This window comes from Apium graveolens, chromosome 3, assembly GCF_009905375.1.
Source record: "Apium graveolens cultivar Ventura chromosome 3, ASM990537v1, whole genome shotgun sequence".
Taxonomy (NCBI): Eukaryota; Viridiplantae; Streptophyta; class Magnoliopsida; order Apiales; family Apiaceae; genus Apium; species Apium graveolens.
The window spans coordinates 180,618,724-180,631,793 of record NC_133649.1 but is presented as its reverse complement, the minus strand read 5'-3'; positions in this window follow the sequence as shown (position 1 = coordinate 180,631,793).

The window sequence follows — 13,070 nt, the reverse complement described above, 5'->3', positions numbered from 1 at the left end:
AGATCCAAAATTTCCTAATCATGTCTACAAACTTGATAAAGCACTCTATGGCCTAAAGCAAGCTCCAAGAGCATGGTATGAAACTCTAGCACAATTTCTTCTGGAAAGTGGATTTACCAGAGGAACAATTGATAAAACTCTGTTCTATATCAACCATGGCAAGGACTTACTTTTAGTCCAAATTTATGTTGATGATATCATTTTTGGTTCTACAAATGCCAAACTCTGTGAAAAGTTTTCAAAGCTAATGCAGTCAAGATATCAAATGAGTATGATGGGAGAACTTAGCTATTTTCTAGGGACTTCAAGTCAAGCAAACTGAAAAAGGTACTTTCATAAATCAATCCATGTACACCAGAAATTTACTCAAGAAATTTGGAATACAAGACAGTTCTACTGCATCAACTCCCATGGCCACTGCCACCAAGTTAGATAAAGATACTGGAGCATCAGTAGATATTACTAACTACAGAGGTATGATTGGCTCTTTACTCTATTTAACTGCAAGTAGACTAGATATCATGTATGCTAACTGTCTTTGTGCAAGATTTCAGGCTCATCCAAGTGAACCTCATCTAATAGCTATGAAAAGAACTTTCAAGTACCTCAAGGGTACAACTCATCTAGGATTGTGGTATCCTAGGGAATCAGATTTTAAGCTAATAGGTTACTCAAATGCAGATTTTGGAGGATGCAAAATAGACAGAAAAAGCACTAGTGGAAGCTGCCAATTTCTTGGAGGCAGATTGGTTTCTTGGTTTAGCAAGAAATTAAATCAATTTTCACATCAACTGTAGAAGCAGAATATATTACTGCAGGAAGTTATTGTGCACAGATTATGTGGATGAAGAATCAGTTATTGGACTATGGGTTAGAATTTTCTAAAATACCTATTTACTGTGATAATCAAAGTGCTATTGCTATGACAGGAAATCCAGTTCAACACTCAGTGACAAAGCACATCAGCATTAGGTACCATTTCATAAGGGAACATGTGATGAAAAGTACAGTGGAATTGCATTTTGTTCTAACAGATCAACAACTAGCAGATATCTTCACCAAACCACTATGTGAAGCTACTTTTACAAGACTGGTAAATGAACTTGGAATGGTTTCAGGTTCTTTCTCAAAATCTGTTTAGTTTTTGTTCTCATACATCAGACTTTATGATCAGTGTTTACAGATTTTCTTATCTCAATGTAATTTGTGCTTAAATTGTAACATATTAAACACTGCTTATTATCTAATGTGATTCTATAAACTTTGAAAGTGTTTTGAAGGTTCTGTGACTATTCAATCCAATGAGGATTATCTTGTTAGATGCTGACTTAGTAGTCTTTAACAAACTATGTATCCCATGTTTGAATTAGTTATTTATGTGGAAATCAATAACACAAGCAAAATATGATTTTGATATTAGTCAAATTTACTTCTTGTATCTTATTACTAAGTCACAAACTAGATTATTGCTTCTTATCTGTCAAATTCTGATGTCAGTAAATCTTAAGGATGAACTACATGCTTGATAAGCCTCACTTATCTGAAGGAAATAAAAGAAAAAAAATTTTAATCAGGTACTCCTTTGAGATCTAGAGTAATTTATGTGAAAGGGAAGATCCAAGTGCATTGTTGGTATTAAGTAATATGCATTAGAAAAGCAAATTAATTTTTCTTGGTAACTTTTCACATTCTCTGATTACTGGAGAAATATTCTGATAACAGCATTAATTTTGATGGCAGTTGTAACTCATTTACACTGAGAAGCCCTTGTCAAAAGAATTTCAAAAGATGCATAAAATAAGCACAAACAGTTGAGGTGGATTCTTGCATAACTTTATTCTACAGTAGACTTCACAATTCAAGACAGATTTAAAGCATTTTTCTTAGTTATGCCTTATTTCTAAGATATACTGAAGTTTATCAAACTTTAATCTTTATCTGATCATTTGCACATACACACTATCAATTCATATGAATGATGAAAATTACTGTGGTGATTAAGTTGTTTCTGATAAACAGTTAAGAGTTATTTGCATAAATTCTGAGGACAAGTTCTGATTATGTTCTGATGATTAAACTCTGAAGAAACCAGTCAGTATTTGTGTGAAGAAATATATAAACAGTCATTCACCTTTTTGAGTACAAAAGCCATGTTCTAATGATCGTTAAATTCTGATAATAGTCAGGTTCTGATGCAAAATCTGATGCTTACGTGTCATATTTTAATTAGTTGACTTATTATTAGTTTTTTTTACTGTAATGGTCATTTTTTTCAGAAAATAATTATGTGAGATAAAAACAGTGATAATCATTTGGTTAAAGGGTTGCGTGTCTGTTTTGGTAACCGCATGTGAGCAATAATTACTGCACGTTTACCGTGCCCACTAATAATGTTTTGACTGTTTACATGCTGCCAGGTGTAAAATGTATGTTCTGCTTCACAAATATAGTCGTTGTCACGTGGAGAGCTATAAATACTAGAGTTAAAAGATTTTACAATCTTTTACTTACCTTTACTCTTTTCTAATCTCTCTTATTCTCTCTCACTCTCTATTATTCTCTGAAGCTATTTTCTCACAGGTATTTTATCAAACACTCTATACACACACAACTTCTCACTTAATTTTCATAGAAATGGCACCTAAGGATCTTATCTATGATGGATCCAAGTTTGTCCCCAACAACTATATGGTTGTTCTCAACAAGGACGAGGCTCCTTCAGAACTTCACTTCATTCAAGATTTTCTCGCTCGAATTGAAATCGGGTTTGCTCTGACCCAACCATAGGCTCTGTCAGGCAAGCAAATTCTGGAGTTTTGGAGGTCTGGAGTCTATGATAATGGTGGTGAAAGTGGGTCCCTAAGCATCATTTTTACAACAGGGGAAGATGAGCACTTGGTAACCCTGTCAACTGTTCGACAAGCATTGCATCTGCCAGAAAACTGTACTTACAATTCACAAGTTGGGGAGTCAGTTCTTCAAAACATGATGGCAAATCTTGGCTATGAGAAGTCTTTGTCCAAGCTGGGAGCAACTGAAAAGGCCCTACATCAGGAGGGAGTGGAGCTTCTTTTTCGATTTTATTACCAAAGCCTTTGCCAATAAATGCTCCAATTTTGATGCTATTCCAATCATGAGTCGGCAAATCAGGTATGTTCTTCTTAATCAAACTCATTTTGATTATGCTAGTGATGTGCTAGGGTTTATAGGTGATAGGATGAAAGAAGATAGCAACATAGTATATTTTTCTAGATTCTGTCAGCTTATATATAGTTTTTGTTGTCCTGATGCACCTCAAACCTTTAATGAGTTAATTGAACCTCTTAAACTTCACAAAAGGGCTTTCACAGACTTATTATCTGCTGATAATAAGAAGGGTATACTAAGACCCCTCCAAATTCCCCAATCTGTCAAACAATTCTTAGTAAATTCTGATCCTCACACATACACAACCATATATATTCTGATGTTGCACCTACACAGTCTACTACTTCTCAACCTTCACCAACCCAGCCTTCCAATACTCAACCAGCACAATCCTCTCAACCACAACCATCAGCTCCTACTATCAGAACCTCACCTCTCAAGTCCAAATCTAAACCACACTCTGGTACATCTAAACAAGTGCTAGTTGTGAAATCTGCTATACCATCTAGGCCCAAAACCAAAAGAACTATCTCTGTGCCTAAATCTCCACCAAGGAGAAGAAGAAAGTTGATTCTGATAGATGAATTTGATGAGGATGAACAAGTCCAGGTTCCTGCATTAGAACCTGTGAAATTAGAAGCTGAAGAGTCAACTCTTCAGAAGGAGAAAGCAGCTGAAGCTTCTGGCATTCAGAAAAGAAAGAGGTCTTCACATTCTGATACAGATCATGTCACCCCTCATCTAGAAGATCAAAATTGAGGAAGACAAGAGCAGGTGTGCATCTTGCACAAATTCAATTTAAGGATGCTGAGGAAGGGGATCAGGAATCTCTAATCTATAGTGATTGAAGCCCTGCTAGCAGCTAAAGAAGTTCTGATTCAGGAATCTGAAATTCCTGAAGTCCACAGATCAGAACCTGTACAAGAATCTGTGATTTCTCCACCTCACTCTTCATTCAAAGAAACTGCCTCAGTTGAAGATTCAGAGTTAAGTCCTGAAATTGACATTCACAGGTTGAATATTCCAACTATTTTGTATCTGGAAGCACCACCAGCAAAAGAGTCAACTCCACTTGTTTCTCCAATACTAAATGCTGAAATTCCTACTACACCAATTCTGGATTTGGAACCTGAAGATCAGAATTTGGAAACAGATGAAGTTGCTCCAGAATCTCCTTCAGTTACACATACTCTGGTGTTATCAGAAGATGATGAGATTTTATCAAATTCTGGAGACAGTGCTCCAGCAAGTGCTCCAGTCAATGCTCCAATTCTTGGCAAGGAGGCACTGTTTAAATTTGATGAAGAAGATGCTCTTATTCCTTGGGAGGACACTCACAGAGGAGTTGAATGGACAAAGAAGTGGAATGAACCTGACTTCATTCCCAGCCCAACTGTTCTGACAGATCATGTTGCAAAAGCTGATGAGTTGCTGATAAATTCTGACTTCAAAACACAACTTAAAGTCACTGCTCTCAGTACTAAAACTCTTCAAGGTCTACACTCCAAGACTCATGCAAAGGTTGATAAACTTCAGGAAACAGCTGATAAGCTAGACATGGTGCTCAAACTAGACAAGAAGAGGTTTATCAGACCAATTCAAGAAAAAGTGGATGCTTTTGAGCTTGTTCAAGAAAAGCAGCAAACCCAACTGGATGAGGTCTTACAAAATCAAGCTGATCAACAGACTCAGTTAAATGAGATCCAATCTTCAATGGAACTCCTTATTTCTCTACTCCTGACAGATAATGCCAAAAGGGGGAGAAGGTAGTTAAGTCCAAATTCTCAATTAGCAAGGCACTAAAGGAAAAGGATGATTCTGAAGATGACCAGGGAAACCCTAGCAAGGGCAACGGTCAAAGTCAAGGAAAGCAAGTTAGTAGAATTCCTATTCAGAAAGTACCTGATAGTAAGATTTCTGATAAATCTACTATTCAGAGGAGTGATAAGGAAGGAAAGAAGACTTCAGCTATAGATCAAACTTTGTTGCTCACAAGTTCTGAAATTGAAGATCAAGTTTTGACAACAAGTTCTGATAATCAAATTCTGATGACAAAGTCTGATGTTCTCATTCAAGGTGGAAGTCTAGACTCGAAGAAATTCATGCAAACCTTAAAGTTCAGGGGAAAGAAGGAAACCTTCTTTTATAAGGATCCTAAGATTCAAGCCTTATGTTAGATATATTTGATAATGTCATGTGTAATATGATTTGTGTTTAGTTTTCAGATCTTACTTAAATAGGACAAATCAATACTTAACTGGAAATCAGCACTTATATTGAAGACAGAACTTAAGATATCAGAACTTAAGTTATCAGAACTTAAGTGATTAGAAGATATTTATCAGGAGATAATATCAGGACTTAAGATAACTTTTAGATAAGGCAGGCGGCTGATTGAAAGAAAAGAAGATCGAGACTAAGACAGAAAGAATTATGCATGAAGAAGGAATTCTATGAAGAATAGAATACTTGGAAGAAAAGATAACTAGTTGATATTTTTAGGAAGCAGAATTATATTCCATATCAATTAAAAGATTATCTTGTAACTGTGTAGTATATAAACACAGGCATAGAGTTTACACTATAAGTGTTACGATTATCGAAGTTATTATTCTTTGTAACTCTAGCAGCTCTCGTGATAATTTGTTCATCAGTGAAAGAGGACAGTTCCATATTGTAACAGAGCTTATTGTGTTAAATAAAATATGTTTTCTGTTACTTGAGTTATTATATTCAATTTGATTGTGCTAAACACTGTATTCAACCCCCTTCTACAGTGTGTGTGACCTAACAAGTGGTATCAGAGCTATCTGTTAACACACAAACAGTTTAAGATCCAAAAACAATCATGTCTGAAGAAGAAACTCCAACCAAGCCCACCAAAACTGAAGAACCTCCAAAAACCATAACCCATAGTCGATATGAGGCTATAAGAGTTCCCATGTTGAAACCTTCTGAGTATTCCATATGGAAAGTGAAGATGGCTATGTTTCTGGAAGCTACAGATCCTGAATATCTCGACAGGATTTATGAAGGACCACATATGCCAACCAAACTCTCTATGGAAGTTGTAGGTCAGCCAGCAAAGTCTGTACCAAAGGAGAAAAGTGATTACACTGCTGAAGATATCTCATTGATTGCAAAGGATGCAAAGGTAAGACACTTGTTGCATAGTGCCATTGATAATGTCATGTCAAACAGGGTAATTCAATGCAAGACTGCAAAGGAGATATGGGATGCTTTGGAAACAAGGTGTCCGGGAACTGATGCAATCAAGAAGAACAGGAAGACGATACTCACTCAAGAGTAGGAGCACTTTAACTCAAACCCTGATGAGTCATTAACTGATTTATATGACAGATTCGTCAAACTCTTGAATGATTTGTCACTAGTTGACAAAGAGTATGATATTGAAGATTCAAATCTTAAGTTCCTGTTAGCTCTTCCTGAAAGATGGGATTTGAAGGCCACAATAATAAGAGACAACTATGCTCTTGAGGAAACAACTCTTGATGAAATTTATGGGATGCTCAAGACTCATGAACTTAAGATGGAACAAAGAAGCAAGAGGAATGGAAGAAAGTCAAGGACAGTTGCTTTTGTGGCTGAGGAGGAAATTCCCAAAGAAGCTGCCTCAAGGAGAGGCAAGGGAAAGGCTCTCATCACAAAGTCTGATACTGAGTCATCAAGTTCTGATAGTGATGATGACTCAAAAACTGAAAGTATATCTGAGATAGACCCTGATGAAGAGATGATGAAGCTGTGTGCTCTTATGGTGAAAGGGATCACAAAGATTGTATATAGGAAATTCAGGAGAGGAAAGAAGTTTTCCAGGAAAGGTGCAAGTTATGATAAGAAAGGTTTCAGAAAATTTGAAGGCAAAGGAGGAAAGTCTGACAGAGGAGATTACTCAAATGTTAAATGCTACAACTGTGGTGAGAAAGGCCACATATCTCCAGATTGCAGAAAAGGGAAAAGTGACAAAGGAAAGGCTCTTCTCACAAAGAAGAAAAGCTGGTCAGATTCTTTAGATTTTGAGGATGAGGAAAACTATGCCTTGATGGCAAATGCTGATAGCAGTTCTAATACTGCTGACTTAAAGGTACCTCAAACTACTTATGTCTTTCATACTGATGATATTACTGAGTTGAGAAGATATCTTAAAACCATGTTCATTAGTTATAAAGATCAAATTTTAACATGTGAAAGATTAACTTCTGAAATTCTTGCTTATAAAAAGAGGAATGATTATTTAGAAAAAGAGTTAGTCATGTTCCATCAAACTCAGAAAGATAGAGATGATGCCTTTTATGTTAGGGACTATCAGGACTTGGACTAACTCCGGTAAAGCAACTCAGGATATTCTTAGTAGTGGAAACTGGAAAGAGGGCTTAGGTTATGGAGATGATAAGAACAGTAAGGGAACTGTAGAAACTGAGCCTATAGTTGTTAAACAAAAACCAAAGGTAAATCCTGTTAAGTTTGTAACTGCAAAGTCTGATATTGATAAATTAGAAGTTAAGGAGAAAGTAACTTCTGACAAACCTAAACAGGATAAGCCAACTGAAGTTAACATAGGCTTAATGACAAAGAAACAGCTTAAGCATAAGCTGAAAGATGTTAAGAATGTAAACAAGGTAAAGCCACCTAGGAAAAATAGGAATGGAAAGGAAGGTGTGAAAAAAAGTAACAATAATATGCCTATTCCTAATGCTCCTAGAAAAACATGTCATAACTGTGGAAATTCTAACCATCTGGTTTCTTTTTACAGGAAGAATAAGAATATAAACTCATTACCTTCAAAATCAGGAGTTAAGAGTCAACCTGTTAGATATAAGCCACAAAATCCTTGTTTTTATTGTGGTAGTTTATGGCATTCCATTTATACTTGTAAGGAATATCATAGTTTATACTATGATTATTACCAAATAAAACCTTCTGTAAAGAAAGTTAGTATTATTCCTTCTAGTTTAAGTTCTGATGCAAAGTCTGATATTTCAAATTCTGATAAGAAAAGTGTTAACATAAACTCCGATGCTAAATCCGTTGCAAATGTTAACAAACTTATAAAGGCCAAAGGATCCAAGCAAGTCTGGGTCCTTAAAACTAATCATTAGTGGTCTTTGTGATTGCAGGGCAACAGGAAGAACATCCTAGTTCTGGACAGTAGATGTTCAGGACATATGACTGGAAATAAAGCCCTGCTATCAGACTTTATGGAGAAAACTGGCCCAGGTGTTTTTTATGGAGATGGTAACATTGGAAAAACTCCGGGATATGGAAATATCAATCTTGGGAATGTCATCATTGAAAAAGTAGCTCTGGTCTAAGGACTTAAACACAATCTGCTGAGTGTGAGTCAAATCTGTGACAGAGGTTATCATGTGGATTTCTTTGAAGAACACTGTGAAGTTGTAAGCAAATCTACAGGCAAAGTTGTTCTGAAAGGATACAGGCATAACATTTATGAAGCCAAGCTTTCAACAAGTACTGATGGTTCTGCAATCTGTCTGTTAAGTAGAGCATCAATTGAAGAAAGCTGGGATTGGCACAAGAAACTCTCTCATTTAAATTTTAAGAATATAAATGAACTAATCAAGAAAGATCTTGTGAAAGGACTGCCAAAATCAGTATTTGCTCCTGATGGCCTTTGTGATTCATGGCAAAAGGCAAAAAAAAGAAAATATTCATTTAAGAGCAAGCCTGAATCATCAATTTTTGAGCCTTATCACCTACTACATGTTGATTTATTTGGTCCAGTTAATATCATGTTTATTGTAAAGAAGAAATATGCTATGGTCATAGTGGATGAGTTCACCAGATACACATGGGTGTATTTCTTGCACACAAAAAATGAAACTACATCTATCTTGATTGATCATGTCAAGCAACTGGATAAATTGGTCAAAGATTCTGTGAAGATCATAAGAAGTGATAATGGCACTGAGTTCAAGAATTTGATCATGGAAGAGTTCTGCAAAGACCATGGAAGAAAGCAGGAATTTTCTGCTCCTGGAACTCCATAATAAAATGGAGTTGTTAAAAAAAGAATAGAACTCTTATTGAAGTTGCACGAACTAAGCTTGATGAAGCAAAGTTTCCAACCTACTTTTGGGCTGAAGCTGTGCAGACTCCTTGTTTTACTCAGAATGCAACACTTATCAACAAGCATGGAAAAACACCATATGAGATGGTGAAGAAAAAGAAGCCAAATCTGAAATATTTTCATGTATTTGGATGCAAGTGTTTTGTTCTTAAGACTCATCCCGAACAGTTATCCAAATTTGATCTAAAAGCTGATGAAGGAATTTTTGTTGGATATCCACTTTCTACAAAAGCCTTTAGAGTCTACAATTTAAGAACAAGGGTTGTCATGGAATCTATCAATGTCTCTTTTGATGATAAGAAGATTACTGGACTTGAAGATTTTAATGATCATGATCAGCTGAGATTCGAAAACGAAGTTTTAAATTCTGATTCTGTAAATCCTGACAATCTAAATCCTGATACTGCAAACTCTGATGGATTATGTAACAACCCAAATATGGGGTCAAGATTTGACACCAAATCTTGACCCCAGATTTGGGTTGTTACATAATCCATCAGAGTTTGCAGCAATCTTTACATAAAACAAAAAAATATTCAATTAACCCCTTGAATCCGGATCATTTACAGGTTATGGTATGAAACAAGAATCTACCTCTTTACAACTCACAATAACTAGAATACAAGTGTAAATACCTTTGAACTAATGCTCGTGTCATATTCTTCTAACTTCTTCCACTTCTCGCAGCGAAGATTTCTCGAACTTCTGCTGTCTATCTAAGCTATTCATTTTATCCTTATCTGTTTCTGGCAAAAATAAGAATTGACAAAGCAAGAGTGAGCCAAAAATGCCCAGCAAGTATATAATTTGAGTTCAAATATTAATACCAAAGGAAAAACTCCCGGATAAAATCTTAAAACAATTTTAAACAATTCTATTTATTTTGACTGAGTGAGCGAATAAACGTTGGTTGTCACCAGCCTTTAACTAAAATCTAAAAATGACAAGCGATTCCCTGATTCATCTCCTGAATCAGGATTTTGTCCGGTTTTGGAATCATAAAACCATTCGAGAGAGAATGTCGTTAATGGGGATCAACAACAAATTAGACTGGACAATAGTTCACATCTATATTCTGCCGATCAGTCAGAATATAATGCAGATCTATATCTCAATATATATATCCAGTCGGGTCCCCAGGCACTACGGCCCATCTCAAGGCACCGGTTATGTTTTGGTCCTTAGGATTAAGTAAAACTTAATCCCCAAAGTATCACTATCCAGCCCGTGGAGTATTTTGATATCAAATCATTTTGAATTCAAAACATCCCCATTCAGGGTTCGCAAATAACACGAAAGAATGGGTATTTGCTCAAGAGAGCAATCGAATTATAGGAACAAGAATAAAAGAACATGCATAATAAGAGTAATTGCAGCGAAATATAAAACAGTTAACTATTCGGAACTTAGAATAGGAACGAATAAATATTTGCAATACTTAAAAGAAAGTTCGGGAATACTTGCAGTATTTAAAAGAAAAATCCAGAATACTTGCCTCGATAAGCTTTAACCACTATTATCAGTTGACTTTTAAATTGCCTTGAACGTTTGGCTTTATTGTCCAACCACTATCCTATTCTGGATACAATCCTATCCTTCATGTCCTTCAATTGGAATCTTGTTGAGTCCGATAATTAATCACTGATCATTCCTAGTCCAACGTCAGATCTCGGGTCTTCTATTAGGGCGAAAACACGCGCTAATATTCACGCAAGTATACGCGTTCGCAAGTAGTATAAGATATAAATCAGATTCGTTCCCACAGAGACTGGTTTAGGTTAAGTTCAATTTATGCACCTATGCAACAATGTATGGTTATCGATCAATGCTAAGACAAATAACAAATTGGGTTTTTATTAAACTAAGAGATTATATTAAATAACATTAACTAAGAGAATTGAAGTTGAATTAATATATATGATAAACATGGGATTCTATCTTCATTAAATACTTCATTAAATAGCCTTATTGTTCTTAACCTTAGCATGTGATGGTGATGACACTAATCAGATAACACGAAACTGATAAACGCCAACTTTCGTTGCACGAATACCATTCTACCAGACATCCACAAAAGAGATAGAAGCTGAATAGGCACCAATTATATTGAGACCCTATATGTCTATAGAATTTGACAACATACCGGTTTAAGAACAAGTTATCTATCTTGATTACATAGAGCAAGTAAAACGGTTAGAGTTACCTATGAATCATGCATACACATACATGAACCTATGCTAGCATGGCATGTTCTAAACCTCTATATTCACTGTCGCTTCAATAGAGATTAACACGCTATCTTATATGTTAGCTACGCACATAAGACGAATAAGCACAACCAATACTAGGATATCAATCAATCACCACACACCAAGATATCGAAACAATTAACTATTGAAATCCATAAGTAAATCCGCTAGAATCCCATGACAACGATTAGCCCATAATCGAACTCATCGTCACCATGGGTTCCAATGAAAGCATGGTATAAACAAGGTCTTAATAAACTAAATAATAATCAAAGTACAAATAAACGAGATCTAGGTTCAACAAGAACGAAAACGAGCATCCAAAGTTACAACTAATTCAAAGAATCACAAGTTGAAAACAAGATCTTCTTTTTCGGAGTTGTTCTGTGCTTCTAGGTCTTCTCCTTGGTATCCCAATCTTCCCTTCTTGCGCAAAACACAATCTTCTTCTTCTAAAATCCCCCTTTGAAAACGTCTCAAATCTACTTATATAATAGTCCCATAAAACTCAGATTACATAGAAGTTGGAAGCCAAACAGAAGTAGAAGTCTAAAATAATTCAGCAAAATTCCCGACCCTGCGCGGCCGCTCAGCATAGCTGCGCGGGCGCGCAGGCCTCTACTGGAAAAAATCCAAGTTTGCTCCGTTTCTTCGCCGTAATCTGCCCGTTCCTTTCCTCTCGTAATGGTGAACACATGCCAAGGCTTATTCTTGATGATTCCTCCCCCGAAATGCAACTAATACCCTGAAATACATGAACACTAGAAAAACGCATCAAATACACAAAATACTTGATTTCAAGACACCAATTTAAGCCATTTTAAGACGTTCTAAGTGGTATAAAATGCCACTTATCACACCCCCAAACTTAAATCGATGCTTGCCCTCAAGCGTCACAGACTCAAAAACAAATAAAAATATGAATGAATACAATCTATATGAAAATGCAGCGATCCCCTTACTACAATTAATCAACCAAATTGCCACATCTCAACGAATGCAGTTAGACAACTAAAGATCAATAAACTCATGCAAACGGACATACAGCCAGAAACGTGGTGTGTGCAATGCTTAACAGATATGCTTCGGAACTAGACCAATTACTATGACTAGACTATCCTCAAGGCAATCCTATGATTATACAAAGAATAAAATTCCAGGCACAAAGTGATATACAACACTACAAGAACTCTGGAGCTTACTACGGAATCGTGCTTTTTATTTACAACTCAAATGCTTATTTGACCGTGCAATGAGTGAGGTCCACAAAAGACTTATACAATGATATCCATGTAACGAGCGTTAGGTTAGCTGATCCCAGACTCTAAAAGCCTTAGGTCGCTAGGCACAAAGTCCCCTAAGAACATAATAACTCGAATACCAAAGAGCCCACTCTTGATCAATTATGCCAAATTTTTTTTTTTTTAAACTCTGAGCAAGTGCGTTTCGCTCCATCTTGCTCAACCCTAGACTACTCGCAACATACGCGAGCCGGCTACTAGCCATTTGACGCCTAGCCACAACTAGCAACAACTTCTTTTTTTTTTTCTCCAAAATTTTTCTTTTTC